Consider the following 25126-nt stretch of genomic DNA (forward strand, 5'->3'; position numbering starts at 1 on the left):
GACCTCCCATTAAGAAATGTGAGCAAGTGTTGCTTTTCCAGACAAATTATCAATAACATTTTAATTAAGGTTTGATTGAGCCAAAGCAATTATCACATGGCAGCAGGTAGTGAGCAGCAAAGAGCTCGGGGTATCATTCTTTCCCTGCAAGGGCTGGAAGAAGACAGGGTAATTACTATTGACGAGGCTAATCTTCCAGTTTTCTAACCTCAGGCATGCTCAAAGACAAATCCCACTCAGCATTCCTTGTCGACAAATTGGTCATTTACATAAACATGTTTTCTCGCCAACATACGCTATTGTAGTAGATTTCCCAAAGATGGCAGCAGGCCAGACACTTACTTAGCAGCCAATGTTCATGTCTTTTGCATAAACATATGTGCTTTTCTAGCCCTTATATAAAAGTCTGGAGACTAAACCTTACTAAGGGCAAGTGGAGCTTTGGGTCAAAACCTACTGACGAGGGTCCCTGCCTTTGAAGTCACTCCCTATTATCATAACAGCATACAGCTATAGTGCTTTTTTCCCCACTGGACATTTCCTGTACCCCCAAGGAAACTTTCAAGGCTTTTGGAAATAAAATCACTGTTAGACAGAGCATACACAATTTTTTTACATACTGGTTTAGCTGTCCAGAAGCATTACTTCAACGCTGCATCTACATTATCCACACAAAGCAGTAACCCATGGTGTGCCCTGCCCAGGTTGCTTCAGCACAGAGTTTACATTTGTTCTCCAGGTACCAGACTGAAGCTGGGGAATGGTATTATTTCATCCACAGGTTTTATTCATGTGCAGATGCTGTATTTAATACTGTTCACCCCCTTGTCTCCCCAAAGGTCAGACTGACTCAATTCACAAGGGATAAGACCACCCTGCCAAAATGCCTATCTGCAACAAGACTAATGTAGATTTTTGCAGTAACAATTACTGGTAGTAGTGCCTGCCCACCCAGCTCATGGATATTTCTGTGGTCATCTATATGGTATTGGGAAAATAAAATAAAATTAGAAAAAAACCCCTTATATCTACCTCTTATTAATTACACGACCTTTCTTTCTTTCTTTTAAAAATTTTTTTTAGACTAAGCAAACTCAAATGCTGCAGCATAAACTAAGTGGATACACAAAAATATTGACAGAATGTAGACAGATTTTTTAGAAAGTGACCTCTGTCATGTCCTTCAAACACTTTACAAGCTATCCCTGCTGATGAACAGCTATCCCATCTCACAAGGCTCCATCAGACAAGAAATAGGATATCTAATTATTCTGCATCCATCACTGGAACGATCTAAGCTTGGACTAAGAAATAACCACCGTGACATCTCATTTAATAGTAAATATATTTATAAGATGATCTTCCTAAAACAGATTTCCCGGTAAAAAAAAACCAAAACAAAACACAGAAACAAAAAAAAAAAAAAATTCAAACATTTCTGTACATCCAATTTAACATTCTGCATCTTCTCAATTATTTCACAAGGAAATTTGCAAATGCATTTGCAAATTGTGATTACAGTCTTCCAAAGGCTAAAATTCCAATCATCATATGAGGCCTTTTCTGCTTCGCTAAGTACATTTCTCTAAATGTTCCTGACTCTCATTGCAGGTCAGAGGAAATATTGTTAGTATTTATCACTTGCACAGTGTCAGAAAGAAACAGTAATGCACTTCCTACAGACAGATGGATGCTATTCTGAAAGGCATAAAATCAAAGCAGGTAAAGAAATAAAAAGAGAATGGATAAAAGCATTCCTAAGCTCAGTACACATTTTGTTGTCTCAACTCTATTTGCTTTGCTTTCCACATTTCTTTGTAAATAAAGTCACAGCCTGATAAAAGGTGGGCAGCAATGTGTACAAACCCTGCAATATACACTCCTCTCTGGTATCATCCATGCTGAGACTAAATGGTGGAACAGCATCCCAGGGCCTTATCTGAATACATTCCCAGGCTGCCTCCTACCTCAAAACCCCTTCTGTTCTATTTCCTATATGGCTAAGGATTTTACCCACACCTTTCACCACAAAACCAAAAAAATCACTGAATTTGTTTGTGCTTCCACAAAAGAACTGAAAAATTCACTATGGTGAGCAGTGTAACAAACACTTTGGATACAGGTAGTCCTGCAAGGAGCAGATAGCTGGACTCGACAATCCATATGGGTCCATTGACATAATCTGAGACTCAACAAGTAAAATTGGAAAAAGTAACTAACTGAAAGATGCATTTATTAAAATTCACCTGACAGTTCAATCCCTTTTGTCCTTGAAAAGTTTAGTTACAGCTTGAAGATGACAGCTGTAGATTTCCCTCCAAGGGGTTTCAGAGTTTTCTCTCAATATATTCATCATGCATTGATACCTTTGCAAGGCTAAAACGAAGATTACACTTTCTCTTATCTGTTGTCAGATACTAATAACATGGATTCAAGTAAGTCTCTAAGGATTTGGTCTGAAACTCTTCACTCTGTGTCCCAGTTCCTTACAGTCTCCTTGTGATGGGGTCAACCAGGGAGGAAAGAATAACACATTGGCTGTTCATAAACCTTGGGCTGTTACCTCCCTGTTTATCTATTTTTGAGAACGGTCATAAATTTTGACATTACATTACTGCACTAATGAAATCAGAGGGAACCTTCACAATAAATATTGAGTGAGAATTGAGAAACTTTTGCTGTCAGGTTCCCAAGCTGGCCAAGGAAAATATCCCATGAGGTCCTTCAAGGACACCACTGCCCGTAGATCTGTAGGACCACAGGTCAGTGGGGCAGCATCCTGTACTGTGGCCTTAGTCAAAATCTGATTGAAATAACACTGATAAAATTTCCTCTGCCCTGAGCATTGCAAAAAATGTTGCTTCATGGGCTGCATAATTCAAAACCATAGGGAATTATATTCTCTCCCAAACTAAGCATCTCCTCAGTGACAGGCACAGGTAGATGGCTTTATTTACCACACAGCTCCTGGAGCTCCTCATTTACCAACATGGCTGTAATTAACCTTCCCACAAGCACATTGCTGTTGCCATGGGGATCCACCCTGGACATGAAGACAGTTCCATTCTGTGCTGTGCATGCCAAGGAAAAGTTACAATTCTGAAACTGTGCTGTAATGGAGGGGTGTCAGAGCACAGACAAGAGATGGGACAACAGCTCAAGAGAAAAGTCATGACTGATCTAATGAAATGAAGGCCACAGGAGGTGCCAGGGAACCCAGAAAGCCAAGTCATACCAGTTCAAATCACCTTCCTCCCACTTGTCCAGAGTAAGCAATCGCTGCTGAAAATAAAAATTTCAAAGCAGGAGAAAAGAGTGCAGGAGAGCACTCTCCTGCATTTCCACATCTAAATTATATCATACTAACAATAAATTAAAAACAAACAAGCAAACAAAAGAATTAGCTCTTTAACCTAATCTACAACAGGCACAGAAACTCAGTTACACTATTTATTTTTAAAATGAATTCAGTAGACCTACCTATTGGAGGAAATAGGAATAATAAAATCTAAACAGAATAGCACCTTTATTAGATAATATTTAGTTTGCACACTACAATTTGCATTATAATCATCATCAACTTTCTTCTCAGAAAGGATTTCTAAAGACCAACATAATGAGATTTACAATTTATTGTATTTGTAATTATACATTACTGTACGAATCTCCAGCATTATTTAAATTTGTCAAATAATATTTATTAGTATTCTAGGAAGCCTTTAATTCAATAGTAATCTACATTTGTCAAATAAAGAACTAGAATACATTTTGAGTTGCATTATCTTTTCTTTCTTAAAAAATTGAATTTGCATATTCACTGATTTTCAAAATTCAGTGTCCATTACATCTTGAGATCATTAACTCCTTTGCATCCTAATACACTATTAATGAAATCAAAAGTAAAAAAGCCAATCCATTTGTAGATATGAGAAGGAATTTCTAACATAAAACATTCTATTGCAATGTAAAAGTACTAATGATGAGTTCCTCAGGTTTCCACAGAAATATTTCATTTGTCCATATTTAGGGAGGTAAAAAAGTATTCAGGCATCCAAAACTCAAATCAGACAAAATTTATGCAGAGTCCAAACATGAGAGCTACAAAATAATTTTCACTGTAACACCTCCCATATTTAATGGTCCCTGAGAACTTCTGCTTTCTCCTTGAAAAAAAAAAATAAATCCTGGGATGTTTTGAGTTTGCTGTTGTACACTTGCTGACTTTCCTCAGCTCCGTCTGTAAATGCATGACAGCTCCAGCTCAGACTCACCAAGTCAGACATCTATGAGTCTAAAATTTGTGTCTACTAATCTGGGAGATGTACTCAGCCCATGCCCACAAGCATGGACAGCAAGAAGCCCCAAAAGGCATAAAACGAAGAGCTGAAGACAGCAGAACTGCTCACATTTTCCTAACAGTATGTGATGGCTGAGCACTCTGCCTGGGAAGTGCAAGATCCAATACTACATCTTCACCTGAAAACAACTTACTTATTATTTTAAAGAAGGAGTATAAAATGCATAGAGCAGAGTCAGTCAGAAGCTGCAGCAGGATTTCTGAGCTGTGCTCTCTCCTGACAGACAAAAGCCTATCCCAGGAACACTCTAGGCAGGCCACAGACACATTTTTGCATGCTCTCTTTGTTCACATTTTCCTTACAAATGGCTCAAAGGCATTTCCAGGCTTCAATAGCATTAAGCACAATTCAGTTTTGTAGTGGCACCACCAATGGCTGGGAACAGCAGAGGGGGCAGGAGCAGGTTATCAGCATTTCAAGGGCAGCAGAGGCTGGAGGGGCTTGTGTGTGGTGCTGGGATCTGCCTGAGCTGGAAGAGCTGGCTCTGAGGGACCAGGATCACTGCTATTTAAGCTGCAGATGGCTGAAGATCTCTTTCTTTCTCCTCCCCCAAACCATGTTTCTTCAGGGATCTCACTGTCTCTCCTTACTTCCTCATGACACTGCTGACAGTCTGCAGCTGCTGCTACACCTTTGTATAATGTCCTGCAGCCCCAGGCAACTGGCTCCTGCTTTGAGCTGGCCAGACAGTCCAGCACACTTCACATCTTGCACACCTGACAGTCCTCATCTGTTTTATAAAGAGCATGTGCTGGAAGGTGGGATTGTGGGCTCCATTCCTGGAGCTGGATATTCAAAGAATAACTGATGATGTACAGCAAATTCTCTCCCAGGTAACCTTCAGACCTGCTGGGTGACACAAAAGGCTCATTCCCTCAAAAGGCTTCATTCCCTCAAAAGTCTTTGAGGGAATGAGGGTGAGGATGCCTCACTGCCCTTTTAGGGCATTCAAAACTTGTTCAAATTAAAATTAAAATTGCTTTTCTGCTTTTTGCTTTTCTTCTGCTAGGGACCTGCTCCCATTTTCACTGGGCTGGTCCAGAATTTACAGTACTAAATAGGAAGAACTGTAATGACAACAGTTTCTCTGAGCAAGCAATTTGATATTGACCTCAAAAGTGGCTGATCAGGCTCCCAAACAAACCCCCACACATAAATTTTTTCCCCTCTCAGTACAGAAGAAACCAGCTACAACAAGGAGTTGGGTGTCTGTGCCAAAAATGAAACTGGAAGGAAATATATGATATTTCCATGTTCACAAACACATGAAACACCCAAACCCATGATGGGTCCCATGACCTTGATTACCAAAAGATGACTTTTACTCTTAATTATTTTCACGCTCCTGAAGGTTTGAGTACAAAGCCTGTCATAGCTGAATTTTTTATGGTTGGAAGCTTTTGTGTATGTCCACTGTGTTTATGTATTAAGCACTGTTAATGTACTCTACCACTAAGTAACTTCTTCAGTTTAAAATCAAAACATCATAATCAATTTTTCCTTTCTTCAAGGCACTGCTGTAGTGGTAATCCAAGAGGGGAGAAAAGAGTCTCTATTTCAGAGATCCTCCACTATGTAACTGCTTGAAAGACACTTTGCTATGTCTTACAACTGTTTTTATCCCTTTGAGTACTGAGCAATCTTTTCCCTATTACCAGTTACATCCTTCTGAAATAAAAGTGTTGGAAAGCCCCTGCACTTCTGTTTAATGTTAAAGTTACCATTTGGTCACTGTAACTTTCCAAATTGCAGCAGTTTTTTCCTTTGGGATTTCTATATGCAATCAGATACTTAAAGGAGACACTAAAAAGCCTAGGGAAAATTAGACAGTGAACTATGAACTTTTCTGGGTGACCTTGGACAACTTTCCTTGTGATTCATCCAATTAATCTGGGGAAGAAAAAAAAAGCCAACAAAACTGCCAAACTTTATTCCCCCCACCCCCCCAAGAAAACACCCACACAAACAAACAAAAAAAACCCCAACACCCCAACAGACCAACAAAAATAAACAAACAAAACCCAAAAAATCCACCCACAACTGTGTAAACCTATCTCAGATCTTGAAGAAAATTGGAGGTGACATGTCATCTGAGCTCACCTTGCAACACTATCCTACTACAAGGCTGAATACATTCCTGAAATTTTGATTTTATAAATTATGTATACTTACACAGCTAGAAGATACAAGTGCAATCTTGAGACGTCAGAAGTGCCAGCTGGCTAAATCACTATATTTATTTAAACTTACCTTCTGAACTTAGAAATCACTGTGAAAATTTCAATTAGCGCAAACTATGGTGTACTAATAAGCTGAGTACAGGAAAATATCCCAGTTTGCAGCTTTGATTGTACTGAATTCATGAGTTTTCCAGGGAAACATCACTAATGTGGCAGCAGTGGATGTTTGCTTATCAAAAAGTAATCACTCTAATTAAGAATTCACCCACCTAACACTGCAGTGCCTTTTTTGAAGCCATGTGTGCAGTATCTGTTTGAAAGGTGCAGCAAGAATTTAGAACATCTTAATCTGACCCACTATTTCTCAGTCCAGGACTTGAAAAGGTGTCCTATTTCTGGAAATATTTTTGCTGCTATTTCTTTTCCTTAACTTCTTCATCATGTGGGTTTTAAAAATTTACTGCTTATTTTCTCTTCCTCCAAATGCCATTTTCTATCACTCCCTGCTGTCATCCCCTGCACTTGTCTGGAGCTCAGAATTGAAACGGATTCTCTGAACTCAGGGATGTCTCCAGAGGAGTCACCATGATGACAAAATTCAAGGAAATAAAAACATCTGAGTCACTGATTAGTCTGAGGAAAGGGCCAGACAGGACAGGTGGGGAGGAAAGGGAGATGAGCCCATGATTATTTAAACCTCCCAAGTGAGTCACAATGAATAAAACCCTGAGCCCAGCTGAAAACAAGAATTTAGGAATCAAGAATTATATACTTCAGCAAACATATTGACAGTGTTTCCCATAGAAATATTTCTCCTTGAAGCACAACAGAGTTGAAAAGGGACTGTTTCTGAATTGTATTTTACAGTATCTCACTGACAAATACACAGCAACACACGTTCACAATTCACCTGCTTGTCTTGATTTACAAAGATAATCCACAACATGAAGGTATTTTGGGTTCTACTGTTGTGTAAAAATGATGGAGACTATTTCTAAAACCAACCACAATTAGGTAGAAATAGACTCCTCAGCCTTGTCAAGAATGACAAGCAGTTGGAAAGAAAGCTTTTGCATAAAGTCACAGGTTGCATTCTTTTTCTCTAAAGGAGTGTCAATGCTGTGCACTGCAATGATGAAGGGGGAAAAGAATAAATGATAAGTTGTCAGGCACTGAGAGGGAGCAGCACTGATTTGGTATAAATTCAAAAGGCAAAAAAATAAAACACAAAATGTCTTGGTACAGATGTATAGCTTGGTACTTGATTTTGTCCCAAAATAGACAATTTCCAGACATAACAGCCTAGCAGTACCAGGAAATCACTTTAATAAGTACTTTCTTGTTTGGTTATCACTGACTTATTTTTTCCATTAAAATTATAGATATGCTGTGTAACTGAAATCTCTACAATAAAATTCTATTTAAACATTAAAATAAGTTATTTTAAAACCTAAACAAAATGCCTGCAATGAGCAGGAAATGTCCCTTTCTGAAGAATAGCTGCTAGTATTATTGTTTCATGCTACAGTAGATGTCTTATAACCCTTCTATGTACTATCCAAAGTACTTTTACATTTGAGATATTATATGCCTCATGAATCAGAACATTTTTGTAAGATTTTTCTGATTTAATAATCTAATATTTTAATAATAGTCAAAGCATCTTGCAAACAGTCTGTTTTGCTTACAGGCTCCAGACAAGCTCTCTTCAGCTCATCACACTGATGTCAGCCTGTGGTCTGTATTCTACAAAGAAATTCAATTGACCTTCAGATTTATTAATGTATGCACTTCCCTTACAAAGCAGCACAAAAACAGTTACAGCTTAATCCAAACTGTTTCACGTTTGAGGGATCTGGACTGATGGGCCAAGGCCAATTTTAAGAGGTTCAACTGGGCCAAATGTTGGCTCTGCCCTTGAATCCCAACGACCCCAGGTAGCACCAACCCAGGGCTGGGGCAGAGTGGCTGGAAAGGCCCAGCAGAAAAGGACCTGGGGGTGCTGGTGACAGCAGCTGAGCATGAGCCAGCTGTGCCCAGGTGGTCAAGATGGCCAATGGCAGCTGGTCTGGAGCAAGACTAGTGTGGCCAGCAGCCCCAGGGCAGTGACCATCACTCTCTTCCCCCAGGTAACAAGGGACAGAAGAAAGAGGACATGGCCTCAGAATGCACCAGGGAAGGTTTAAATCTGATATTATGAAAAGATAATCCCACTGAAAGGGTTATCAAGTGTTGGAACATGTTGCCCAGGGAAGCGGGGGAATCACTGTCCCTGGAAGTGTTTGAATGTATAGATGTGGTGCTTGGAGACGTGGTTTAGTGGTAGGTCTATAGCTGGATGAAGGTAGGTTTATGGATGGTTTATGGATGATTTTAGAAATCTTTCCCAACCCTAATGATCCTACAATTCTATTATTCTAGGTCTCTTATTCTTCACTAACTGTAAATAGCTGCCTCTACCCCAAAGTGTTTGAATGTGACCCGATAACTTGGTGAATTCTAGTGGTCAAAAACTGTCTTCCTCCAAAAAACAAAAGAGACAATTCTGTCACAATTCATAACTCTTCTTTCTTTTAATACTCAGTATGAAAATGGTAGGGAACCCTCCTCCCTTTCTCTCAATGTCTTTATTAAGTGGATGTCCCTTAATTTCATTCTTTGAATAGCTTTTTCTCAGACACAAGCATTCTCTTATGAAATTTCCTTTATGTCTGTTATCTCCAGGGATATTCTGTTCTTACCATTCACTTAATATCACTTTTCTTAACCTTTACAAATGAAAAATAAATCCTCCCAATGGTGTGAAAAGCATTAGATTGGGTTGACAGTAAAGACTGCTGTTCAAAACCATTCACAAATTAGCAGGCAACTAATAAATCACAACAGTGTTACAACAGTATGCAGGAGAAATATCCCTGCTTTGGGGGATCAATTTGAAGAAACACAAATGAATAGCAGAAAATGACCAAAACTTAATGGATTGACAGCCCTATTCTAGAATAAGGGAAGAAAAAGGAAAGTTAAGCCCAGAAGTGGAGATCAGATCCAACATCTAGGGGTGAGAAGTGACAGCCATGCTATTACATGATCAAGTCTTAACATTAGTCTTTCCTCAGAAAAGATCCAGAAGAAACTTTCTAAAACTGGTAATTCAGACAAATTTTCAGCCACCTATTTAAGCCATAGTTGGTAAAATCTGAGAAAAAACAAATGAAGAGTAAGAGAGAAGATAGTTCCACCATTAGAACTAGAAAACTGAAACTGAAAACACAATGTTCAGTCAGTTCTCAAGTACTGGACACAAAGTTTGGGAAAATGTCCAGTAATGGTGACACAGACAGCTTCAAATGATGAAACAGAGACCATGTTTCAACTGCTTATTCAGTTTCAGATGCAAAACATAGGACAAGCCAGATGTAACTGCCAAGATGTCACGAAAAGTTTATGATTTTCAAATTCTCTATTTTTCCACATCTACTGAAGGAGGTTTTAATTCTGCTAACAAAGTTTACTGTCATTTTTGGTCTAACTTTGTCAATTTAATTTTAATAAGAATTTGATACATAAGTATTAACTTAGTTTTCCCAGAGCTTTTTTTATTACTTGGGAAATCACCAATTCACAGATTTCTAATGGAAAGGATCACCACCACTCCTGCCCTGGAATCAGCACAGTTAGGACTACGTGATACCACTCACTATTCACAAGTTCAGCTATTTATTCAGCTAGTCTACAGTATTTTCCACATTATAGAATAAATCAATAGTTTCAAACCAGGTGCCTCAAGAGGTGAATGTCACAGCCCATTAAAATTTGCATGCAGTATGAAGTTTAAATTGCCTGGCTGAGCATTTCTGGAAAAATACCTCCTCTTACCATATACATAAATTGTAGTCATGCCACAGTCACATGATATCTCAGTATTTCTTTCAAAAAACAAATGCAGTACTTAAAATTCTTTAAAACATATATATGCAAAACTCCCCCAAATATTCAGCTTTCAGTAAAAAAAAAAAGTCACCTAATTTGTCACAATTTGGATTTCTTTACTATGCTGCAGAAGGATCCAGCCCTGCTTGAACTCATGAGCTGCAAGGTGAACCATAGGTAACTGAAAACTCTCATCTAAATGACAAATCCATTAAATACTATTGGAGATTAGTAGTGATTTTTACTCATTTGAGAGGACTACCTCTACAGTAAAAGAAAAAATGCAGGCATTCAGTCTAGATACCTCTCTTGTCTGACTGTCTTAGTCAAATGAAATAAAGATATAAAAATCTCTCCTGGATGTGAAAGAAAAAAAGAAAAAGAATTTGTTGGGTTTGAGAAGAAGGGACTATTGGGTAAAACCCTTAATTGGTGGCATTAAGTAAGGTTTTAGAGCACTGCTGTTTGTTGAGAAGCCATCACCAGGATGGATAACTGCATCTGTGAATGAGGGCACATGCTTAGAAGTTCCAATAACAACTCACAAAATCCACTTGAAAATACAGTGGAGAGCGTTAACCTGACAGGACTGAAGCACTTCATCCTCAACTACCTTGTTAACTGGTGTTGGACATTCCAAACACACTCATGGCACATCCCTAGCACCTTTCCTCCTCTCTGCAGCTCCCACAGCCTCAGAGCTGCAGCTGTTGCACACCTACCATCCAGTTCCCCATTCAGTTCTTATTTTCCTGATAAATGATTTGGCTATGCTCAGGTTCTGACTCTTCCTGCTGTTCCCATCTGTATTCTCTCACTTCTCTCACCCCTCTTCTCTTATCAAATGCCCAACAGAAAATTTATCAACAGCCAAGTGTAAAAGTATCCCCCTAGCATAGTGATGCATTTTTCCATTGTTCTAATCAATCTGTAAAAATGGTCCACGTTCAGTATATGTCTTGAATCCAGCTGAGATATAAGGGTTAATATCAGGATATTAACCTGATATATTAAGCTATCATCACGGATCCAGACTCCAAGAAATCAAATCACATAACATCCAAATTTCTGCATATCTTTTGCAGATGTGATGTCATACAAGCTGTGTTATTCTCATACCCATAAGGAATTGTAACTCCTTTGACTCCTCTCCAACACACTCCTTTTAATTGAAGCTGGACCTTCTGCCAGTAGGAAAGAGTTGTTAAGAGAGGAGAGGAAATAAAACATCTGTCAATATGTCTGAAAGAAGAAAACATTAATATAAGCCAAAAGCACAAGATTGCACTCTGGCATTTTTAAGTACATGCCACAAAAGGATCATTTAACACACTGGTCTCAGAGAACTGCCTTTGTAAACTTACTTTTTCATTTTTTAAAAAGGAACAAGATGCAGAAGCCACAGAAAAAAATTCTTCAGTTGAAGAGATTGATTCTCACCAGTAACATTGCTCATGTAAGGCAAAGTCATGATAAGCATTATCAGATTTTGATCACTCTGCAGAAAAAGATTCTTTATGATCTTTTGAAGAATCTAACTAATGTACATTCAGTTATTTTTTATGTTTAATCACCACATATCTAGTACTCAGAACTGAATTCTGTATGTTTATTACAAGTATTAAAGAAGAGAGGAAAATCTACATTGAGGAAAATTTTATAAACTTCAGAGAAAAGTATGGATGTATATTTCTAAATACTACTGCCAGTTAAAAAAATACATTTTCTCAATTAAAAAGCCACAAAAATAATATTTTCTCTAGAATTTAATTTATATGATAAAACTTTCAGAAGGCCTTCTCTTAATTTTCCTGAGAACACTGACAACAAGAATGGCTAGAGATGTCCTCTGACATACTCACATGTATGCCACATAGAGCCAGATGAGAAAGCAGCACTTACTATCAGAAAGCCATCATGTATGTACAAAATACAATGGGGATTTGAGTGTCAAATCTCACAGTGGGGACTTCATCAAAGAAAGAATTACAGCTTTGTGTCTTCTTTGAATAGTGGACCAGGATTTTCTTCAAAGCTTTCAGCAAAATTGACTTCTAACAAGTCACCTTTAATCTTTAAAGTCACAAGAGATGTTATAGCTACAAGAGTGAATTCTTTAACCATTTGACCATTTTTATTAACACAATTCAATTTTAACACAACTTCCACTAAACCTAAGAAATTATAAGATCTAAGGTTTCCAGGTTTCTCATTACAAGGAGGATAACTCACGGCTTTGCCTTGAAACAATGCAGTGAATGAGATCTACTACTGCAACTGCATTTATTCTCCAGTAGAAAACAAAATCTGATGTCACTGTAATGAGACTGATAATACCTTGTTACCACAGAAGAAAGCTTGTGATAAGATAAAGGGATTTCCCTGTAGCATAGGATAAATCTGTCTGAACAAAGAAAGATCATCCCTGCTAATCCTGAAGTACACAAATTTAGTGAATTTTGCATTATAAATATGATTGCAAAATATTATAGTAGATTACATTCTCCTTCTGAGAATTTTCACAGCTATTTACTGGTCCTTCACTCCATATGGGAGATCAAAGTCAGCTGAACTGCTCAGAAGTTTGTCACAACCAGAAATACAGCATCATGTATTAAATAATTTTATATTTATTTAAACACATAGTACTCAACCCTGGCTTTACTAAGATGGCAAAACCCCTGCTTTCAATGGATTTCTAGAAGTGCAATTTCTTTCAGATCTGTAAATAACGACTGACATATAAACAGAAACATTAATGAGCTTTCATGAATATAGTAAAATTTAGTGTGATACAGTGTTAGAGTGATGCTATAAATGGGACAAATTAGTCTGGAGGGGAGAAGGCTCAGGGAGATCTTATCAGCCGGGATATTTACAGTGACATAACAGAGTCAGTGAGCACACACTGAGACACAGGAGGATTCCTCTGAACATCAGGAATACCCTCTTGCTGAGTGTGTCCAGGTGCCCTCACCTGGCCTGAGGAATGAAAGTTTGTATTTGCCAAAGTCTCAGTGTATTTATCCATGACTAATTCCAGTACGTTGAAATGTCACCACTGGAGGAATACTGCAGGAGAGGCTCAACTACATCCTGCAGATCCATTCAAAATCAGGCAGTCAGTGAAGCAGCACCCATTCAGCTCTTTCTTACCTCTGAGTCACTTCTGAACAACCCGGGGTGTACCAGCAATTCCTTCACAGCTTCTGATGCACACAGCACTAGCTAAGCTGGTGACAAATTGAATTTTGAAGTAAGTATGTATTTAGAAGATAAGAAATGTGAGAAGTTCCTTCTGGGTTTTAAAATTAAGTCTGTTTTGGATTAGAAGAAAAAAACCTGAGAGTTTGGTTCTGCACTAATATTTAAGTAGGCTAATAGCAAATAGTCTGGCTAATACTGAAATTAGTGAGGTTTTCCTACTGCGATGTCTTTTCCTTTTTTTATTCACTGCTTTAAGCTGTTTTGCAAATATGCTGGAACTACAGCTTTGAATGGCTTTAACAACATAGGAGCCATTGATTTTTGCACCCAGTTCCAAGAGCTGATGAATGTCCTTTTTCCACTTCAGGAGAAGAGAGATGGCAGCTCTTCCATCTGTTGGGACTGAGAACGTTTTTCACTGAAAAACAGCTGGGCCTTTTTTCCTCCTAAGAGAGGAAAAAGAGAAGAATTTGGCCATGTAGAAGTTCTTTAATAGACAGTGCTTACATTGAGAGTCTATAGCAACATGGGCTGCTTTCTATAGAGGGTTTGTTTGTGTCCCGGGCACCAGAGCCAAGGGACATGGCAGCATTATTTGCTGAATGTTGCTGTTACTGCAAGATAAATACAGCAATTCTTCTTTTTATCTGTGAAGTGCCTTTCAGATAAACAGTCTGACCTGAAGTCCTTTGCTGTTTAAAAACAAAACCAGAAAAGAGCTCTTTTCCCAACAAAAGCAGAACAAAGCAGAGATGGCTTTGGACCTGATGTTTAAGACCAGCATCTGATAACATCCTAATCAGGGTTAGATTAGCAAGAGGTGGGGGGAAGGAAAAAAAAATTTAAAAGGAAGTTCAAGAAAAATGCCACTGAAGAAATTATGAGACATAGAAACAAGACAATAATAAGGCTGAAATTTTCAGGACCTTTGTTAGGCTCTGCAAAATCAAAGTCAGTAACAAGCCCTGGCCAAGAAGCAGGAGCCCAGCAGGGCTGGGTTAGGACTGAACTACAGCTCTCCAGTGGAAGTGTTGTGCTCTGAGCTGCTGAAACAGCATTTTAGGAGGATAATAATCTGTAACAAAATTTGTTCTCTATTTCACCTTTGATAGACTAGAATGTAGAAATGCTTTTGCTCATAAGAATGAGAGACCCAGGGAATAAGTTTGCTCCTCTTCCAAGTTCAATGCATATTTAACTACGTTACATCCTCGTATTTTCATGTACCAGTAACATGAAACAACTGTTCAAATGGAAACATGTTGTTTCCAAGAATCCAACATAAAGATACTAGATATACTAAATGCATCATATGCATCTATTCCCTTAGGTCAAAGAGCTCTCCCTGCTCCCTCTGTATTTCCCCAGCACCAAGAACAGACACTTGTTCTTGAAACCTCAGACAGTGGAAGCCTCACTTTATCTCTAGGCTACCTGCTTCAAGGCTTCACCCTCCTTATTGTTAGAAGTTTTTTCTCTGATGTATAACATAAATCTTCCTTGCTGCAATTCAAGCCTTTTTTTCACTGATCTCCCTATAAAAGACCATGGATGCATTCTCTACCTCTTTGCAACAGCCTTTTATATATCTGAAAGCTGTATCAAAATATCGCAGTCCTACCTCTCTACCAAATATATATATTCAAAATCCAATTCCTTCAACCTTTTCTTATTAGGGTTTTGTTTTCCTTAACAGACTTCTGAGGGCTCTTGTTTTTTGCTGAGCTTTTCTAAATTGGTCCATATCCTTTTTGACCTTAGGAGAATCAAGGACTAAAGAATTCCTTCTGATGTTTAACACAATATTCCTGTGTTCCTGTCACACACTCCAGATGGTGTTTGACACCACTGACAAGAGATTGTTTACCTAAGTTCAAGTCAAAATTGACTATTAGTGCACACTTCTTGTATGGCTGACTCCTAAGGAATCATTACCCACCCTCTGCTTGTACAGTTAATTATTCCAGTCTAAATACAAAAGCTTAAATCTGTCCTTTCCACACAGCAAAGCTTATTTTATTTTTCCCATAGTGTTTCAGTAGCAGAATGGCTAAAATGATTTCATATTCACAGGATTCAGACTTTGTCTTCTAAACATCCTTGTATGTTTTATAATGTTTTTGTCATGACCTGAAGAATGAATAAGCAGTCTCTGTCCTTCATTCAAAGTATTTAATGAACATATAGAATACCAATTGGGCTCCTGAAAAGTCCCATTTGAACTATCTGTTCATTCTGACAGGTTTTCTAATGCATAACTATATAGACATCTACAGCTTCTCTCCTATCTATCAAAACTGTTAAGCTGTCAGAATAGAGAAGTAAATTTACAGCACTTTTTTCTTTTCTTGATTAACCTTGGTTTCTTGATTACAGTTATTATGCATAATTATAATCTTCCAGTTGCTTACAATAAAATTATTTATTTCTTCCAATGCTTTTCTAAAAAATTAGTAAAATTGACAATCTTGTAATGCCAAGATTCTTCCTCTTGCTCTTCTTCCCAAAAGGGCATTATGTTTGCCCTTTTCAACCAGGTTTTGTTTAAAAATTATCATGCCACTAAAGGCCAGCCAGTTAAAAAAAAACTGGATTATTTCTTGCCTATATGCCTACAGAGCCTCAGTCTGGTGGGGTTTCTCAAAGTATGAGAAACATTTACCATCAGCATAAAGACCTGCACAAAATGCAGCAGTGGCAGAGTAAAAGTTTGAAGTCCAATGCTTTCCTCTGCCTGGAAGGATTCAAATCCATGTCTCCTATCAAAGCAGCTCCAGATATGAAATTACCTCTCAGGAGGGTGCAGCTGGGAGGAACAGGGATTATGAAGCCTTGCAGCCCTTCTCACAACACCACTCGTGTGTTTTATAGCAAACAGTCTTTGCTTAGTGTAGAAGCTGAGCCATAAGGATCTTCATCACCCTTCTGTATTTTTCCTTTCTCACTTCTTGTGCCTTACAGCACATAAGGGGACAGTTTCAGCAGGACAGGAGAGTCAGAGCCCGTCATGCTGATGACAGCACTGAACCAGTCTCTTTCACCTCCTAAGCAAATATTCCACTAACACAGGACATTAATATCTTCTCAAGTCCCCTCCAAACTGCAGCTGAAAGACTGCTGCCATCTTCCTAGAGTGTACCTAATAAGGTTCCACACATTATGTGGTCTGTCCAAATTACTACAATTGACAATATTTAAAATAATCAATTATTATGCACAGATATTCTAAAAGTCAATCCTAATACTTAGCAAATCTCTTTAGAACAGTATTTTGTTTCACCCCCAGTGTATTGAATTTATTTACATCAGCAAAACTGAACTCACCTCGCTAGAAAAACACTGATTGAGGCCATGCACTTAGAAGTACTGACATAGTCTGTATGCCTGAAAATATCACTGCAAGAATGCTTACTCAATCCTTATATTCACTATAAGAAAAATACTATATTAATTTCCTAATACATAAAAATACCTCTCTCAATGCACCCATACAAAGTAAGCAGTGATCACATTCAGAAAGCATAGCCTGAGAGGTAGTTAAATGTCAAAAAAAGCACATAACCCTTCCCCCGACAAAAATATCTTTTAATGGTATCTTTTGATCATACTTTTAATTTGCTTCCTAACAGTGACAAAAACCTACTACATTTAGCATATCACAAATTTCTGATCACCATAATCATCCTCTAAGCTGCATTGCTTTAAATTTTAAAAGAAAAAACAAACAAACAAAAAAACTAACAAACCAAACCAGAAAAACCCAAACAAAAAAACCCCACTACAATCACAACTAGAAGATTACACTTATCAAAATAAAAGTGTATGGAAGCTATTCATTATTCCTTACTTTAAGATGGACAGAAATAGTACAGGTAGAAGAAGGAAAATAGGGAACATAAACATAGAAATGTACTGTAGCTAAGTAATAAAATGATAGAAACTACTTTATTATAAGGCACAAAACTTAGAAAATATGCTTGCAAAAGACATGATCACTGTTATTATAGAACCCTATAACAGCAATGCCTATGGGTGTTCCTCTTATACATGTGGGATTTAGCAGCAAAGAAAATGAATACAAATAAAGCAATAAGAATCCTCTCCAGACTTTGGTTTAGCCCTGCATGCCCTCCTTTGTCATTCCAGCTGATCAATTGGTCTTTATTGTTAGCGAGAGCTTATCTTGCTAACATTTGCATGTTTGCAGGCTTATTTGAACTGAAAACCCTTGAAGCAAAAAGCTGACAAGTTTTCTGGAAGTAATCACAACATTTAAATAGCTACAGAATTTATAAATCCAGGACAATTATATGTTCTTTAGGCTGTTTCATCCATTCCTCATGGAAGTCTAATCTAAAAACTTTTCTCTTCAATTCAACAAAAACAAAGTTTCCTCCTAAATCAATGGATTAGGCAGAGAACACCTCCAAAACACAACCAAAATGAACAATAGCATGGGAACATTTCCTGTTCTGAAACTGAGGCACAGAGCAACACCTCTGATCACAGAAAATGACCTAAAATCAAGAAAAACATCGTTTCCATAATTTAATGGAAGAAGAAATGACCACATCTGTTTTGCAGAAAAGAGAAATGCCTACACTGCAGTTCCCTTAAAATGCTGAAGTTTGTTTAAAATGCTGAAGTTATGTCAGGTTCACCACCCTTTCATTAATTACATACAGTTATTTGTGGGGAAAATAAGAGATCTTGTGAATAGAAAAGTAGATAAATCCTTGTTTATGGATACCTGATGCTGCAGGGGACACTCAGGTGTGCCCCACAGGCACTACCTGCCCCACTGCCAGGTAGAAAGTGGCAGTGGCTCCAGCCAACTCAAGGGATCTGGGAGCACAGCTGGAGTTGAGCTGATGACTCAATGCTGTGCCAGAGAAACCTCAGTGCCCCACAAATACCATTCAAAGAAATTGTGCGCAAGCAGAACCAGTGGCAGCTCTTCCCTTAGGGCAGATCTCAACAAACTGGTTCTATACCCACTTGTCTCCTAACAGTCTAAAATTCCTGAGAATCTAATATTCAAAGCAAACTGATTTTTCTGTAAGTTTTAAGCAAACACCAACAAGACTTCATCAACTTCATGTCGAAACAGAACCCCAGGTGCACAACAAGATCCAAGAGAAGGCTTCCACTCAAGGACTTTATGTTCCCCTCTCAGAAAGGAGGAGAAACAAAAGACTACATGCAAGAGGTTACAGAGCTACAACTCCAAATTCCATTGAATGGAGAAAGTCCCTGGCTTTAACCCACTGGAGATAAGTAGGTGAAATGTGCAATTTTAATAGCTTCTGCTAGGAAATTAGAACACATGGTATATATCCCAGCTTCTCTAGCAACAGAATTTTTACACTGTCTAATAAGTGCATCAAATGGGAAAAAATTTACCATCTACAGTCTTACTAACCAGAAATTTTCCTTTCTTCTTATTATGAATAATGTTGAAAACAATAAAATAAATTCAAATGTCAGAATCTATTAAAAACTCCTTGCTAGAAGAGGCTTGATTTTTCAGGGGAAAGAAATCCATACAGATCTGACTTATTAATGGTTTATTAAAAATTAATTCACGCCAAGAGCACATTAAATGATCATCTTATTAAAGAAAATATAATTATTTCAGTGCAGATAAAATAAGAAATAGATGTTAAATTTTATTAATGGGATTAATCTTAAACACATATTGTCTAGAAATATCACTAATGAAATGCTAACATGACAACTAAACTATTAAAAAATATTCTCCACAACTATTTTTAAGTTAAACCAACTTTGAAAGCCTTTATTTTTCTGACACTTGAACACTTAGGACCAATAATTTTGATATGACAAAAATAAATTGTTTGGCAAGCTTTGCTTAACCCCACAGTGCACAATTTCTTTAATAAAGTTAACACTATGTTATTCAGGGAATGGGGATTTGAGTTCCAGTCTTGTATTTCGCTTGTAAATATAAGTAAATTATTTTCTTAAACTAACAGTAGCTTTCTAAAAGAAAGTTTAAGGAAAAGATTTTGAAAAATGTAAGGCTCTCAGGTAAAATTAACATGCATATAGGGATGTAGGTCAAGGTAGTGTATTAGGACGTATATAAGGATGTTAAAACACTTCTATCAGAAGCAATATTGGGTATAAAAACAAAGTAACCAAAAGGGACAAAATTCTTTTAACCACAAGATTCAAATATGATGCTAAACTAATATTACCAAGAATATTTGTTTTCTCATTGTTACACAGAGGTAAAAGTTGCCTCATCACAGCATTTTTATTCTGGTATTTCCAAAAGATCAAAAAAATTCTAGTATTATTATTTAAATGATAAAACATCAGTTAGTACAAGAAAAAGCTTATGGTTGGGTAGAGCAGTTGCAATGCTGAAATGTAAGTTTTAGGCAGTTGTGATATGAAATGGTTGTACAGTTTCATATAAAAATCTATAATTTTCTGAAACAAATATTATGTCTCTTTTTATTTGCATGGACTCTTTCACCCACTACATGAGATGGAAATATAACACCTCAGGGAATAAAATGGATGCAGAAAATGAAATATTTTTCAATTGCAATCATCAAGAAAAATAGCAAATGCCATACTTTGTACTCAGCAACAATTTATTTCAAACTTTAGGAAAACTGAGGCATTCCCACTCATTGCAAGGTATCTCTCCCTGTTTAAACATATTATAAGGTTTTTCCTGATCTTCTGCTTCACTGTTTTCCAAGTGCTTACAGTACTCCTCAGGTTGGTGTCATCTATAGATTTAATAAGCACATTCTTGACACAAAGGCTTTTTTTTTGACAGTGAAATATTAATAACATTCCCCTATTATAGCTTTTTTAACAGTTTTTTATCCAACTACAATAATTTCTTTAGTTGAAGTCAAAATATGACACCCACTGCCTGTCCTTTACCCACAAGGCTGTTATTCTACACATGATGAACATCAAATTGGTTTGACACATTTTGTTCTTGGCAAATGTATGTTTACCATCCTTTCTCTCCTTTATTTTTCTAGGAGCTTACCTTGAGTGACTTCTTCCAGTATTTTTCCAGTAATTGAAGCAAAGCATGTAAAAAACCTCACTTAATAGCTGAAGTCCTGAGAAGAATGGATGTATAAGCTATTAATTTAAAATAAATAACACTTTTAAAAGCTTATTTGATTCAAATTCCATGCAACCTAAAATACCTAGGGTTCCTAATATCAGAATATTTTCTTCTTAGAAATACAGTTGTGACATTTCATGAGTTGGGAGAAAATGACCTTATTCAAATATTTCACTTATTTAAGCATAGTACAAACATAACACTCAAAAGCCTACTCAGTGTTCAGGGACACAGGTTTCAGCATGCTGTAGCCAATAATTTTTAATTCATTAATGGATTGATTTTACTGAGGTTTATATTAGTGTAGTTTTTACAAAACTCAGGACAGTCTTTGAAGCCCTAGTACAAAAGATAAGGGAGTGAATGTGTATTTTCTGCCCTACAGGAGACCCAACAGCTGTTATCACACCATGGCTTTGAACAGAGGTAAGAAGCAGCTCAGGTGATGCTTTGCATTAGCTGTAACCACTTAAGAGACAGTGCTCACCTTGCTTTATTTAAAAGATCTCTAAATGGGCTGTACTAAATTGATGTCAGCAGAATTTTGTTACAATAAAATGTTGTGAGGCATGTAACTTCTTCCACATTACTTAAAAACATAGCAAAACACCCCAAAAACCCATTCCTTATATGTTTAAGAAACAAAACTAGGGACATCACAAGAAGAAACAGTTTTCAATTTCCTACCTTAGGATCTCCTTGCTCAGCAAGCCCTAAATGCCTGCTTGACAGAAAATGTTTAACACACTCTAGTGCAATTTACTGCAAGGCACCTCTTGCTACATTGACCAAAATCCTGCTGCAACTTAGTTCCTATTGCAATCCCATCACATCTTCAGGTGAAGAAAAAAAATATCCTGGAGAACCTGCTCAATTAGACTGACCCTGAAAATTTTGACATTATTAAATGGCATAACTGCTTGGTCACAACTGGCATTTCCCTTAGTCTTCAATGTGTACACTGTAAAACCATGAAGGTACAACCTTTCTGTTCACTTGAGTAACATTTTCACATATGCAAAGATCTGGCTTATTTTCTATTGACCATGACTAATGTATTGAATTGATACATAACATGCTTAAGTCATGCAGTTTACTACAGACTTACAACTGCAAATAAAAGCTGATAGGTGACTGTCTTCAGTGTAAAACCAGGCAAAGGAGATTATATTTTTAGCAGAAATATCCCTATTCGCAATGAAATTGTGTTTTCCTGGCTAAGCGCTTTAAGAAGATGCATTTCCTTTTCACAGCGCGAGGATTTGATGCTGTGATGGGTATATTAATACCAAGCTGCCAGAAGTGCTTAGTAATCTCCTGTGGGTGCAATCAGCTCTCACTCCCTTCATCCAAAACAGGAAGGAGGAGTGAGATGAGCATTACCCATTTTCCTGCAGAGTAGGAGAGAGAACAATCTTAACAGAGCCAAAGACCTGAAGGGGTCTGGGATGTGTCAGAAACTTCCTAATCCAGCCAAGGCTGTGACATGAGGCAGTGCAGAGACAGAGGCAGTAACATACCCTTGCTTTTCTGATAACCAAGATCTTTGTATCCCCACACAAAAAATAAATAATTAAAAATACCAGCATCAAAAGATGAACCAAAGAACTACCTAGGAAGCTCCAAAGTTAACAAGGAGCTACAGCATGAGAAGAGGGTTGTCTATAAATTCCTGCCATATTCAGAAGCTAAGGCAGCTGAGTAAGGGCTTGGTGGCTCCCTCCACTTGAGATCCAGGTGCCAGAGGCAGGACTTGTACCTAAAAGTCACGTCCAGCTGTGGATGACAAGAACAACTGTGCCCTGCAGATTAACACATATAACCAGGAATGGAAGAGGTGGGGCCAGAATCTTTCCTTGGGTAGAAGAAAACTCAGCCTGTCAGATACCTCAGAGAGACAAGTCTTCTTCCATCTAATTCCAAGTGCCTTCCTAAATTTGGAGAGAATTTGCTGCAAATCTCTCCAGGCTGAGAGAGAATAGATGGGTGTTTACATCCCATGGGCAAATTATCTGTAAATATGTTTGGTGAACTGTTGCAGACAGGTAAAAGATGTTATAAAAGAAAGGTCTTATAAAGTATGGATTAGGCCCTGCTAGTTCAGCTAAGCTAACAACAGCTTGCAAGTTTTTAGGCAAAGCAATCATGAGAGTGAGTTCATTAACACAACGAACTATTTCAAGGTGAAAAACAACCTAGTAATAAAATCTGTAATAATAAGGGAGCTGTCTCGTGAGAATCAGAAGAAAACTAACTAAGAATACAGAAGTTTATATGCAAAATATCATGTACTGACCAATGAACTAAGTGTGAGTATATTGTCAATCAATAAGATGTGACTCTGTGCCTTCTGATAATCCTATAAAATATGACCTATAAAGATTTGGCTTTTCTGCATGAAGAAAATGGAGTCTTGGCTGACTTATTACAACAGTGAACAACTGCTTCTCTCTTTCCATTCATTATTGAGGTAAGAACCTGAACACCTCAGGGCATTTCAATTAAGCATCTGGAATTTACTGGGAGGAGTACAAGTCAGAGTGCCTGTCCACAGCCTACAGGAGAGTCTGGTGAAGAGGTTTCATGGCTGCACATTAGAGCAGAGCATTTGCAGGCAGAGTGAGCTGTTTCTGTGTCCTCAGAGTACTCAGTGGGAAGTGGGGGAAACTGGGTTATGCACCCTGTTTAGTTTATGCATTGGACATTTTACAGCCACCCAATGAAAACAGAAAATGCCCAGAGCAGGGCTCTGAAGTCAGGTCTGAGTCCCCTGACATTGGCAATGGAGCAGCTTGCGAAGGAGACACCACATTCCTGTTACACATTTGTGACTGAGGTGCACGAAGGAGAACAGAGTGGAAGAATTACACTGCAGCCCTTACCTTTTATTAAAGGATAACCAAAAAACCCTCTCCACACACAAAACTTGCCTGGATCACACTTTGTATTGCAATCAGACAAACATTTCATTTCTGGAGCACCATGTGTCCAAGAAAAAAACCAGAAATCTATTAAATAAATGTACTCATCTCATAGCTGCAAATGTTAAATGATTTTTTTTCTTGAAATTGCTACACAAAGTGCCACAGATCATCCTCATCTGTTTCCAGCTGTGATCTAATGCTTTAGAGGGATGCATAAAACCTCATGCACCTGGAGATTAGGAGATTTCTATAACTCCAGCTGATCAGCTTGCAAAACCAAAGCTCTACATTTTACATAATTTGTACTTTAAATATAAAGTGTGCATGATGGTTTCACATTCAGTAAATTTTACTGTACTCATTTTCACATTAAAAATATTCTTCATGTTATTTTCAGGTTACTTGTTATGAATTAAGCCTTTCTTAGGGGTGGAAAGGGTGAATCTTGCAAAACAAGCTTGGTTTTGCTGCTATCCTGAAGGCTGCTTCTCACCACATGTGTCTATTTAATAGGTTAAGTCTCTTTACTGAGACTAGAGAGTACTATAACAATATTAATGACTTAAGAGAAAGAATCAAATGGCTTACAAATAAAATAAAATATTTTTTAATGGAGTGGAGGGGGGGAAAAGCTATTTTTTACTTATGTACTTACACTCTTTATCCTTATTTTTAATGCAGCATTGGTGAAATACTACCTTATGGAAGCTGATGGCAAAACTCCCTTGCTCCGTTGGTGAGAACTGTTTGGGAAGATAGGCAATAGAAGGGAGAAAAAAACCTGTAGTTCTTTAAGTCTGGTGCCTGCTCCTGGAATGTTGTGGTGGAATGAGGTTATGCAGAAAGAAACAGGGATGTGTTAGAGTTAAATGCAATGCTCAGAAAACACAAAAGAAACTGGAATGTTAATGAACCAGAGAGCACAGTTAGAATGCAGAATTAATTTGTAGTCAAGACAAGTGAAGCCTGAAATTTGCTATTGGATTCTGCTACTTGTTGTCTGTAGTCTGTGTTAGGTTCTGAGGCTTGCTTTTTTCCCTCATTCTACTGGGATTTAACATTTAGGAATAAACAAAACTTAAGTATATGAGTCACACTAATGACCCAAGAGTAGAAGGCTTTAAAATTCCTGTTTCTTGGCCAGCTGAGCTCAATTATACTTTTAATTCTTTTGTAGTAAATAAATAAACAGAAAGAGAAGACAATCCTTTAAGTTGAAAAAACAGCAGAGGGTGGACATGATGGAAGAAAAGAATTTCCACATAGTTCCAGGGAAGAAACACGCTTGTACAGTTCTTCACAAAACTGCAATTTTGGCCCCATTTTGCAGGAATAGCATAGTGGAGCATTCAACAGTACCTGTCTCATTTTTGCAGTGGCAGTGCTGGATTGCTTGTTCATGCT

At 37.6% G+C, this 25126-nt stretch overlaps 1 protein-coding gene across 6 annotated transcripts in view; it reads right to left on the reverse strand.

Moving 5' to 3' along the window:
- The window catches only part of SORCS2 (sortilin related VPS10 domain containing receptor 2), a 535446-nt gene that overhangs the window by 141788 nt on the left and 368532 nt on the right, over positions 1 to 25126 (reverse strand). The window lies entirely within an intron of this gene.

Source organism: Melospiza georgiana, chromosome 5 (assembly GCF_028018845.1).
Source record: "Melospiza georgiana isolate bMelGeo1 chromosome 5, bMelGeo1.pri, whole genome shotgun sequence".
In the NCBI taxonomy this organism is placed as follows: domain Eukaryota; kingdom Metazoa; phylum Chordata; class Aves; order Passeriformes; family Passerellidae; genus Melospiza; species Melospiza georgiana.